Source organism: Petaurus breviceps, unplaced genomic scaffold, assembly GCF_028583685.1.
Source record: "Petaurus breviceps papuanus isolate PSGF00001 unplaced genomic scaffold, PetGlider_PUasm1.0 90692, whole genome shotgun sequence".
NCBI classification, from domain to species: Eukaryota; Metazoa; Chordata; class Mammalia; order Diprotodontia; family Petauridae; genus Petaurus; species Petaurus breviceps.
The window spans coordinates 724,362-737,198 of NW_027187313.1; positions in this window are offsets into that span (position 1 = coordinate 724,362).

A 12,837-nucleotide genomic window follows, 5' to 3' on the forward strand; every position below is an offset into this window, starting at 1 on the left:
CAAAAGCTTACCTGTTTTCCTAGCTTCCCTTTTTCTATTGACAGCCCTACCATTCTGCTATCAACCCAGGTTTACAACCTCATAGTCATCCTCAGCTTTTTCCTCTGCCTCAACACCCATATCCAGTTAGGTGCTAAATGTTACCAATTTTACCTTTTTAAATTCTTTTAGCTGAGGTCAGTATCATTTTTTGATGTTGAATTATCACATTTTTTATTGGATCATCACAGTAGCTCCCTACTTGTTCTCAAAATCTTTATGCATCTCCCTCCACACAACCATCAAAGTGATATTCCTGATGCACAGTCAGACCATGTATCACACCCCTCTCCAGAAACTCCAATGACTGTACATTCCACATAAGAACGTGAGCTCTCTGAAGCCAAGAAGTATGTTTTTGCCTTTCTTTGTGTCCTGAGTACTTAATCAAAAAAATTTATTAAGTGCCAGCTATCTTCCAAGCCCTGTGCTGGGGGGGATGCAAAGAAAAGCCAAAACATTCCTTGTTCTCAAGGAGCTCACAGTCGAATGGGGGAGACACTATACAAACAACTCTGTACAAACAAGCTATATGCAGGATAAATTGAAAACATTAACATGTTAATGTGCTGTATATCCATATAATGTTAATAGCAAAAATATCATCAAATATTAAAATTAAAATATTAACAATGCACTCGAATTGATAGGATTTGGGAAAAGCTTCTTATAGAGATGAGATTTATCTGGAACTTGAAGGAAGGCAAGAGGCAGAGAGAGACAAGGAAAGAAAGAACTCCAGACAGGAGGGGTAACCACTGAAAATTACTGGAGTTAGGAAATGAAGTATCTTGTTTGACAGAGAGGTGTGAGACCATTATCCCTGGTCACAGAGGATATGGTGAGGTAGAGGAATAAGGTAGAATGGAAAAATTAGAGGGGGCTGGGTTATAAAAGGCTAGGAATGCCTAACAGAGGATTTTATGTTTTACCCTAGTAGGGATAAGGAGCCTGGCACACAGTAAATGCTTAATAAATGCTTATTGATTAATTGATTGTCTCTAGGATAAAATAGAAACTTCTGTGTTTAGCATATACAGCCTTTCACAATGTGCCTGCAGCCTACCTTTCTGAGCTTATACCACATTACTTCCTGTCACAGGCTCCTGTAGCTCCTTAGGGTCTGCCTTGACTGTGTCCAGGCATTCTTCATGTGCCCTAACATCCTCCACCCCCAACATGCTTTGCAGCTGCCTGATACTGTAAGACAACTCTACTTGGGAAGAAACCCCCATGAACAATGATAACCTATTGCAACTCATTATTCAATGATTAATGTATTTCTACCCTGTCATACTCACTCCATGATTCTGAACCTCCAGTTGCCATTATTCAAACCCCATTCTCCATGCACTGACGTCACCTTTATTTATGTCCCTTTCAACCCACCTCTACCAACCTCTCATTCTAAAGCTGCCCAACACACACTGTGCTCTCTGGAATGCTTGCTCCATAGATAAACTGAATTTGATCTTAAACCTTTTACTTTTATCACTCCTTTCAGCTTTCACTCACTAGCTCCTTCCTGATCTACAGCTTCCTTGGCTTCTCTTTCTAGCAAGTTTGTACTTTCACTCATACCACCAACTCACTCTTTATAGGAAAAGTAAATTACTCCTTGCTCCACATTGCCATTTACTGGCTGTCCGTCTACCACCATTACTTAATAACCTCTCCTCCTTTGAGATTCATTCAATCTATATCTATCACACAAAATTCTGATGGCTGTTTTCTATAGATTTTCAAGACATTCTCCTTCCTTCCTCAATGAGTTAAGTACCTGGCTCACAGTCTTCCTCTCTTCCCTAGCTACTTCATAGTAAGGAACATACATATTGATACTCCTTCAAATATCCTAACTTCCCATTTCCTTACTTTACTCAATACCTTAACCACTCAATTCTTCAGTTTACTCATTTCTCTTCACTTACTCTTCCACTCCACCATAGCTACACCAGGGGTTATGTGGAGTGTTCAAGGAGGACCAGTACCTTTGGTGGTGACAGCTTGCCAAGCCCTTTTCAAGGCTGCCCATCTGCCTTTGATGACTACCTAGCACTTAACTCTCAGCTGTGGTTTCAAGAAACTATAGCATGCACAACAGCCACACCCTGGTACACTACTGAATGTAACCAGCAAGCCTCAAACCTGTCAGTGAATTAGGGGGTATCTACCCCAAGTATGTGAAGACTTCCCCCCATGGAATGGGTGGATGAGAACAATTTGTTCCAATGAATACAAAGCACTGTGAAGCGCTTAGAGCTTGGTCAGACATCAAAGACACCAAGGTCCACAGCCATCTCTAGTCATCCTGACTTTTGTCTTGATGCTGGACTTCAGTGACTCTGGAAGAGGGAGTGAGGTTGATGACTTTGCACAACTGCCTTGCTTAAATCCAATTTACCCCCATGATGTCATTGGTCTTCCTCAAAAAGGAATTTCAAACAGATGGTTATTATGCACAGATGGTTATACCATTGCTCTTGCCATCACCTATAAGTGTCCCATATTCATATTCACTAACTCCGAAATTCTGTATGTCAGTAGGTCTGACCATGTCATCTGCCCCTCTTCCACCCAGTAAAATTCAGTGTCTCTATGTTATCTCCAGCATTAAATATAAAAGCCTCTGGCATTCAAAGTCCTTCATAACCTGGCCCCCTCCTGCCTTTTCATTTTTCCTATATTATCCCCACATACTCTGATATTCAGGCACACTGGCCTCCTTACTGTTCCTCTTACTCGATGTACTGACTCCAAGTATTTTCACTAGACATCCTCCATACCTAGACTTCCCTTCCTCCTCATCTCTACCTCTTTTTTCTCTGGCTTCCTTCAACTCTCAGTTAATGCCCCACATTCTTCAAGAAGTCTTTCCAGGGGTGGCCAAGTAGCACAGTGAGTAAGAGCACTGGCCCCAGAGTCGGGATGACCTGGGATCGAATCCGGGCTCAGACACTTAGCACCCACCCAGAAACACCTGGCCGCGTAACCTTGAGCAAGTTACTTAACCCCGATTGCTTTAGGGGCGGCCAGGTGGTGCAGGGAGTAAGAGCACTGGCCCCAGAGTCGGGATGACCTGGGATCAAATCCGGGATCTGATACTTAGCACCACACCCAGAAATAACTGGCTGTGTAACCTTGAGCAAGTTACTTAATCCCCATTGCTTAAAAAAAAAAAAAGAAGTCTTTCCAGTCCTTCTTAATCTTAGTGCCTTCCTTATGAGATCAGCCCCAGTTTATACCATGTATCTTTTGTTCATCCAGAGGGTAAGGTTTAAACTGTGTCTTGAGGGAAGCCAAGAAAACTAACAAGCAGAAGTAAAGGGACAAAGCATCTCAGGCATGAGGGACAACTAGAGCAAAAGCATGGCATTCCCTCCCTCCCCTTTTCCTGGCTTCCTTTAAGGAAGGCCCTTCTAAAATCCCTTCCAAGCCTTCCCCAATCCCCCCTTAATTCCAGTGCTTTCCTTGTCAATTATCCCATTATGTAAGTATATAGCTTGTTTGTCAGAGTTGTTTATATGTTGTCTCCCCCATTAGACTGAGCTCCTTGTTCAAGAACAAGGGACTGTTTTGGTTTTGTTTTGTTTTTTTATATCTCCAGCACTTACTACTATACCTGGCATATAGTAGGCCCTTAATAAATGCCATTTGATTCTGGAGGGAATGTGGGAAAATTGGGACGTTGATGTCACTGTTGGTGAAGTTATAAACTAGTCCAAATATTCTGGAGAATAATTTGGAACTATGCCCAAAGAGCTATAAACTGCATACCCTTTGACCCAGCAATGGCACTACTAGGTCATATCCCAAAGAGATTTTAAAAAAGGAAAAAGGACCTTTCTGTACAAAAATATTTATAGCATCTCTTTTTGTGGTGGCAAAGAATTGGAAATCAAGGGGATACCCATCAATTGGTGAATGACTGAACAAGCTGTGGAATATGATTTTATGACAGAATACTATTGTTGTATAAAAAATGACAAGTAAGACATATATGAACTCATGCAAAATGAAGTGAACAGAACCAAGAGAACATTGTACACAGCAACAGTAATATTGTAAAGATATTCAACTGTGACAGACTTAGCTACTCTGATCAAGACCATGATTCAAGACAAATCCAAAAAACCCATCATGAAAAATGCTGTCCACTGCCAGAGAAAAACTGAACTCTAAATTCTGATTGAATTCTACTTTTTTTATTCTCGTTTTCTTGCTTTATTTTTTGGCTGTGTTTTCTTTTGAAACAAAGCTAACTGGAGATTTGTTCTGCATGAGTTCACAAGTGTAATGATATCTAATTGCTTATCTTCTTCAGGAGCAAAGAAGGGAGAGGTACTCAAAATTTTTAAAAATTATGTTAAAAATGTTTACATGTAATAAAGTATTTAATGAAATAAATAAAAATTTATTTAAAAATAAATGCCGTTTGACTGAATGACACCCTATGTTCCAGCAAAACCAGTCTCCTTATTTCCCAAGCCTGTCATTTCATCTCCTATCTTCATGCCTTTGCACTGGCTGGCCCCCATGCCTGGAATGCATAGCCACTTCACCCTTGACTCTTAGAATTCTGGATTCCTTGAAGTCCCTGCTCAATCACCTCCTAATACATGAATAAATTTTGTTGTTGTTGTTGTTTTGTTTGGGTTTTTGTTTTTTGTTTTTTGCTTTTTGGAGGGCAATTGGGGTTAAGTGACTTGCCCAAAGTCACATGGCTAGTAAGTGTGTCGAGTGTCTGAGGCCGAATTTGAACTCAGGTCCTCCTGACTCCAGAGCCAGTGCTCTATTCACTGAGCCACCTACCTGCCCCATGAATAAATTCTTATTGACTGAGACTGCCTGATGCCTTTCTTGATTTTCTTAGCTGCTACAACCTTCCGAACCCTCCCCCCAAATTACTGTATGTTTATCCTGTACACATTATGTACCTAAATATATACATGTTTCTTTCCATAGAATGTGCTTTTCTTGAAAGAAGGAACAGTTTCACTTTTGTCTTTGTATATCCCCAATGACTCATATGATGCCTTGGCTCATAGATGTAGGGATGTTTTCTGTCAAACTCATTCTTTGTTGTGAGTCTAAAATTTTCTGGATAACGTATTGTTACTGAGTTGAGGGCAGACATAGTGGGCAAACTGGAAGAGCTAGAACTGATTAATAAGGGTTTTCTTTGATCTGCCATAAAAGGAATATAGATTTAACATGACCCATTCATAAAGACAGCCAGAGAAGTGTTCAGCTTCTGTTAGGATAGAGAAAATAGACTAGATATGAGGAATAAGCTAAAGAAAGAAGAAAACTAATTTGAACTTTGTGAGATCATAGTCACAAAAGGTACTTATTCCAATAAAAAGGAAGGAAAGACACACACACACTCATACAAAAGCAGAAAACCTTGAACTCAACATATTAGAGACACTAGGAAGGAATCAGGCAAAATCTTAAACTAAGCGTTCCTAACCCAAATGTTAACACACAAGAAAGGATGGAGTGATAGAAAGGAAATGAGTAAGAGGAAGAAGAAGGCAAAAAGGTAGCAGCAAGAGTTCACCTGAATGAAGAGTACAAAGTAACATTCATGACTAGCAGCTGAGAAGACCCATAATAAAGAAAGCTGTCTCCTGGAAGAAAGCGAGGGTAGAAAAGAACAAAAGTATAACTATAAACACTCCAGATCCCATCAAACAGCACACGCTGAAGCTCACAGAACACAGAACACTTCTGAGTCTATTAATGGGCAAGGGACTAAACCTGTTTCTTGTACAAAGGATCATATCACCTTATTCACCACTCCTATCAAAGTAGCCCCAGATAGTTGCCTGGAAGAAAAGCATACATGATTTCTCCTAACAAGCAGGGGAAGCTTTTACCTTAAGGAGAATGGGGTACATTCCCACCGGTCTCCTGTTACAGCAGAGCTGCCTCTTCTTCTCTCATGGTAATATGCTCTAGTCCCACACACTTTTTCCATGATAGAGGATCAACATGCTTTTCTCTTCCAATGTTGTCACCTCAGTCTCCTCTACAACGAAGATATTAGGAACCTATATTAATATCCCAAATGTTCAAAAAGCATTAGAACCCCTACTGGCCCTAAATATGGAGATACAGGGGGCATAGATGTCTAGATCTGGGTTAATTCAGAACAGATAATATTCTTTGTCAAAAACTTTCTGATCCAAACTTAGGATATTACTTTAGTAAACTTACATTTATATAGAAGCTATGAGGCCTTGAAATAGTGGTTATGAGGTATATCTCTACTACAAGCATTAGGTATTTTGGACCAGTAATTGTATATAATTCCCCCTAAAATCCTATTCCAAAGCTTCCTCATGGTGTGGAGATAATTCTGAGCTCCCAAATTTGATGACAGTGCTCTTCTAGGCTCCATCATTTTGAAAAAGCTTCAGGTATAAGCCCAATGACAAACAGTATGCCTATTATTTGAAGGATTCAGAAAGTCACAAAAGGTTTAGTTACCAGGCAATGATTTTTAAACCACATCAATTCAATAAACTGCCTAGTAAAGCATGGAACAGGTTCCAATCTGCACTAAGGTATGGAGCCAAAGTCCTTGAAATATTGAAATACTTTTGAAAATAACTATAAAATATATGTATTTTATTCCAGGAGATGAAAAATGTATTTTTGCAAACTATAATTTTTCAGTTTCTTGTTATTTATATATTCTATTTGCTTTATTTTTTTTATTATTTTATTATTCTTTAGTAAGACTTGTGGGGAGGGAGGTGATTAATAAGTGTGGGGAATTCCTCATGTGAAAACACTGTCCACAGATACAAATTAGAAACTCATGTTAGAGGGTTTCCAGGGACACTGAGAGGTAAACTGATTTGCTGTCTCAGATATCACTAATATATTTCAGAGACAGGATTAGAACTCATGTCTTCCTGACTCCAAGGCTAGCCCTCTATTCACTATGTTGTCTGTCTTAGTACAGACCTAATGTACCTGAGGTACCTAAGTAAAGTCAATTGTTCACTTGATGAGGTATCCAGTAAAAATGAATGCTCCACAAAAATAATCTCCTGTCTGTACTTATGACTGATACAACTCATTGCTAAGGCCATGATTCAGTCATAATGAATAGTCTTAAAATAATGATCTACAGTGAGAAGCACAATGTGATACTTATTTCCTTGTCAGAAATATCATAATACAGAACATCCTTTGACTTTCTTTGAAGAGTGTTGTCCTAGCTGTGCTTACAAGTCATTTGTAATTGCATCACTCTTACTTATCACAGATACTGGATCTAAAAAGGGGAAGAGGATCCTTTTATGAATGAACCACAGATCTGACCCAGAATGGAAATTCCCCTGTAACTCCTATAATTACCAAACTTTTTAGCAAATAGGAATTTAGAATTAAGAATTGATCAGTGGATCCCCAATATAGAATTAAAACTTCTTAAAAGTTGAACAAAAGCTTGACTAACCACTCCACAAGACAACAACAGGGAAAAGCTATTATTGAACAGAGTTTAGAAAAATGAAAACAGAATACTCCTTATATCTGGATTTAGTTTATTACTTGTTGTTGACCCATGCACAGTCATCACAGGATACTGAAGGGTAGGAATCCTGATCATCTGGTTCTTCTCTCATGTAATGATGGGAAAACTCCCAACTTTTACTCCCCTTTTCCTTGGGGTTCAGAATTGACTTCTATTAAAGTGAAAACACTTTTCTCCCCTACTCCCTCTCCTCATTTTCTCGTCTCTATTCACCTCAGCCCTATCCTCTAGAGTCCATACCTTTCTCTGCCCTTTCATTCTGTTGTGCTCTCTGGAACTCCTACTCCATTGTTAACAAACACCCATTCATTCTGGATTTTTTCACTGCCCACTCTTTTTAACTTCTTGAATTAAAGAAACCTGAAGAGGAATAAGGATAACCTTTGCTTCTCAATGCCATTTTCAGATTGTCCCTTTGGTATAGTTGCTCAGCAACTTCTGTTTGAGATTTGATCTCTCCAGATATATCATAAAGTCCCACTCTGGGTTGCTTCTTTCACAATTTTTAATACCTAGCCCACAGCTTTCATCTTCACCCTTATCCTTGCCTTCATGCTAGGCATGCATGAATATTCAATATTCAGTATATACTTCATTGTCCCTTCAATTACCTGAGTGTTCTTCTACCACTTTACTTTCCATAATGTACCTACATCTTTATTTCACCTTATTCATCCTTAAGGATGCTCACACCTTTGTTTTCATCATCTTTAACTATGCTCCCTCTGCAATACAGAACTCTGAAATTCCTTTCACATTTTCATAACCACTCATCCTTCCATCTCTTCCCTGCCTCAGTGGTTCATTCACTCAACAAGCATATACTAAGCATCTTCTATGAGTCTGACCACCAAGGGGCACTGCTGGCTACTTACATGATCCTGTTTAACCAGAACGACCAAAAACTAGCAATCCCACTCTCATTCCTGCAGTTTTGCATTCCATCCGGCTCCAAAGAGAAACAGGCTCCAGGTGATTCTCAGAAAGCTGATAGCCTCCATTCTTTAGAGCCACTCCCTTCTTAGGTGACAAGGTTCACTTGTTAGTCTAGGAGTGGGGTCTATGGCTTAACTCCTACCTAGTAGGAGACTGCTTTCTCTTTCTTTGACCCTATGTTTTAATGAATAATGATCATGTGATCGTGGCAAAATGATGTGGACCATATAAACATGACTTAATGTAATTTACAGAACCAAAAGAGCAAAAGGAATAAAATAAAATATATTAAAACAACTCCCACATGGACTGCATACCTCTGGCTCCTCCCAAACCCAGGTAATTCCACACAAACCTATAGGCATATCCCTAACCTAAGAGTTCAAGGGACACAGTTTAGGTGCTTAGACTCATCCCCCATGTCAGCCAATCCTACTTGGGAGCTAGTCACTGTCTCCTGGCTGCTTTTCCATTCATGGCCTTCTAAAGGGTCAGTGTTCAGTAAGCAGGGCACTAATTATTCTTCCTCACAATTTCCCTTGTGCAGCATTCTGTCACTGACTTGGACCTCTAATCCTGCCCTCTGACTGCTTTCTGGAGCAACTGGATTATATAGGATCTGAATTATTCCTTGAAGTTTGTTCATTGCTAGTAGAGTGATGGAGTGTGTTCAAAGGCAGACGTTGACATGGAGACCCTTCCCATACCCACACTTCATTCCCTTGTCCTAGAACTCCTCCTTGCATTACTTGACCTCTATCATTTCTGCCCCATTTGGCACACTTGATGACAGCTAAGGTTTGATCACTCCCTTTTCATCTTTCCTGTTTGATGACTACATTTCTAAGCCATTAGTCAAGTAGGTAAAGCAAAGAGTAAGGACATGTGCAAGACACTATGCTAGATGCTAAGGATACAAAGAGAACAATGAAAACATTCCTTGTCCCCGGGAAGCTTATATTCTTCTGGAGGGAAAAAAAACAGATAAGTTGATATGTGTGTGCATATATACATGTATATACACATATGTACATGTACACACATATAAACTTATATATACACATATGTGTATATATACACTATAAACACATTATATTAGGGGAGGGGGAAGGAGAAGTACTAATATATATATATATAAGAAGAAGAAAAAAAAAATATATATATGAAGAAGAATATACATAGAAGGATTAGGAAAAGTCTTGTGTAGGTGGTGGTACCCAAGCTGAACCTTAAAAGCTAGTTATCAACAGAGACAGAAGTGAGGGTGGAAGGCTTTCTAAGCCTGGAGGACAATCTATGCCAAGAAAAGAGATGAAATGTCAGTAGACCAATTTGGCCTGAACATTGTGATTGGGAATAATATGAAATCAATTTCTAAAGACTTCTAAATGCCTGCTTTGTTCTCAGTCATTCCTGCTCGGGTATGACTTTCCACCCTTCACTATCTTGACCCTATGGTTAGCCTGATCAATTATATTCCATCTTCCACCCTTGAATCCCTTGCACCTATCTCTGGTTGCCAGACACACCTGGAAAAACTTCAGCTTTGTGCTATTCCTATCATACACCTTCTCTGCTACTACTCTCATGCAGCTCAATGTTAATAGGGAAAGTATACTACCTTGATGATTGGTTCCACTACAAATTTATATTATCTAATCTCAACTGAGCCCTCATTACTGTATGTAAATCCTTTTAGTCTTCCCTTATTGACTTTCAAATTCTCCCAATCAACTACTCTAAATCATATCACATCTATCCTCAATACTTCTTCCCTCTCCAGAGAGGATCCTGGCTCCTTCCTTAATGAAAACATAGAAACCATCTAATGTCAACTACCTCTTACCCTACTGTATACTTCAACACCCATGTTATCCCCATTCTTTGTTTCATTGCTTCAGTCTCAGAGGAAGAAGTGATACTTCTTGCCAAAACCAGCCCTACTACTTATGCTTTTGCTATTAATTCCCCTAAATGTTTTCTAGAACCTTACGCTTTCAGTTGTTTGCTCCTGTGGGTTTCATTATTATTTGGATGACTTCCAGATCTATCTATCTAGTTCCTATTTCTTTCCTGAACTTTGGTACTACAACATCATCTGCTTACTGGACACCACCACCTGAATGATCCGGAATCTCAAACTTTATATGTCCAAAATAGAACTAATTATATTCTCTCAAAATTCATCCCTCCCTCAGACTTCCCTATTTCTGTTGAGCTCATCACCACTCTTCCAGTCACCCAAGTTTGCAAATTCTGAGTCACCCTTAACTCTTACTTTTTCCTCATTCCTCACATTCAGTCATTGCCAAGTCTGGTAAATTTTATTATCTTTATGACACCTCCTTTTTGATACTCATATAGACGCTATCCTAGCTCCCCATTGGTCCTTTGGAATGATGGTTGGTCATTGAACTGATCAGAATTCTTCAGTCTTTCAAAGTTGTTTCTCTTTACAATGTTGCTATTATTGTGTAAAAGCTTCAGTTCCTCTCACTTCATTCTGTATCAGTTCATACAATTCTTCCCAGGTTTCTCTCAAATTATTACTTTGGTCATTTCTGATGTTATAGTCACATTCCATACTTATGTACCATGTACTATAATATATTTATTCATTCCCCAATTAGTTTCTTCCTTGCCATTACAAAAGGAGTTGCTATAATTTTTTTTTTGTATGTGGACAGCTAGTTGGCACCATGGATAGAGCCTTGGACTTAGAGTCAGGAAAAAGTAAATTTCAAATATGACCTCAAACACTTACTAACTCTGTGACCCTGGACAAGTCACTTAACCTCTCTTTGTCTCAGTTTCCTCATCTGTAAATTAGGTATAGTAGCATAATAATTGCACTTACCTACCATAGTTGCTGTAAGGATCAAATGACATAATATTTGTAAAGTGCATAAGTGCTTAGCAATTGGTAAGTATTAATAAATGATTACTAAATCTAAATCTAGTTAAATGCATCATAGACTTAAGCATATGAAGGATTTTTTTTTGCTTTTTGGAGGGCAATTGGTATTAAATGACTTGCCCAAGGTCACACAGCTAGTTTTTGTGTTAAGTGTCTGGGGTCAGATTTGAACTCAGGTCCTCCTGACTCTAGGGCCAGTGCTTTATTTAATGCACCACCTAGCCACCCCGAATATGAAGGATTTTTTAAAATTATTATTTCATTGGACATTCCTGTTCATAGATGCTGGTGTGAAGCACCTAGTGGCACAGTGGATAGAACTCTTGGACCTGGAGTCAGTTCCAATCTGGCCTTAGATACTTGCTAGCTGTGTGACCCTGAGTAAGTCATTTAATCACTATTTGAATTAGTTTCTTCATCTGTAAAATGGGGATAATAATAGTACCTACCTCCCAGACTTGCTGTAAGGATCATATGAGATACTACTTGTAAAAGTGCTTAACACAGTGCCTAATGAATAGTAGGCATTTTATAAAGTTTTATTCCCTTTCCTTCCCCAATGATTTCATCAAGCCCTAAAACATTGTACCATCTCCTAAATGAGATTCATAATCACTCCAAGGAATCTTCCTTGACTTTATACACAGTATGAAAGCAAACAGATAAAGAGTATCCCTTATCCAAACTATGAGATGATATTGGATGGACAAATTCATAGGAAATGGGTACATACTTCATCACTGGACCTTTGGAATGGTGATTGGTCATTGCGTTGATCAGGAAATACATGTATTTTGGACAGAAGTTTCAAGTGGACAGTGAACTGGACCCAGAATTGAAGAGGGAGCACAGTGAGGCAGATTGTTCTTGAGAAAATGCATCATGTTTTTATGGACCACAAGCTTCTCCCTGAAACAAAGACCCATCATTTTAGTAATATCATTCCAATGATGCTTTCCATCTTCTAGATACAGAATACCATATTCTCTGAAGAACTAAATTGGAGGGTTTAATTAAACCTAAGGGCCAACTAAAGGGTCATGGAGAAATGTATCATTAGATGAGCAAGTCTAGACATATTAAAAATGAAGAATTGCTTACAAGAAGTGGCACAAAGGATGTCATCAGAGAGTTATGTGTATGACTGGAAAAGAAAGATGAACTGGCCATGGGGAGGGCAAAAAGGTCCTCAGCCTGTGATAATGGATCTTCTGTGGGATAATTTGGACAACAGTGGCACACAAGGAGCACACACAGATGGGTTGCTATGTGCATCACTGGAGGGAGTGCCCACATCAGTAAAGACAGATCCCTGCAGATGTTTCCTGATAATTATTGTAACCCTTAGTTATGAAAATATCTTTGAAATCTTGTATTTCTGTCAAATTAACCA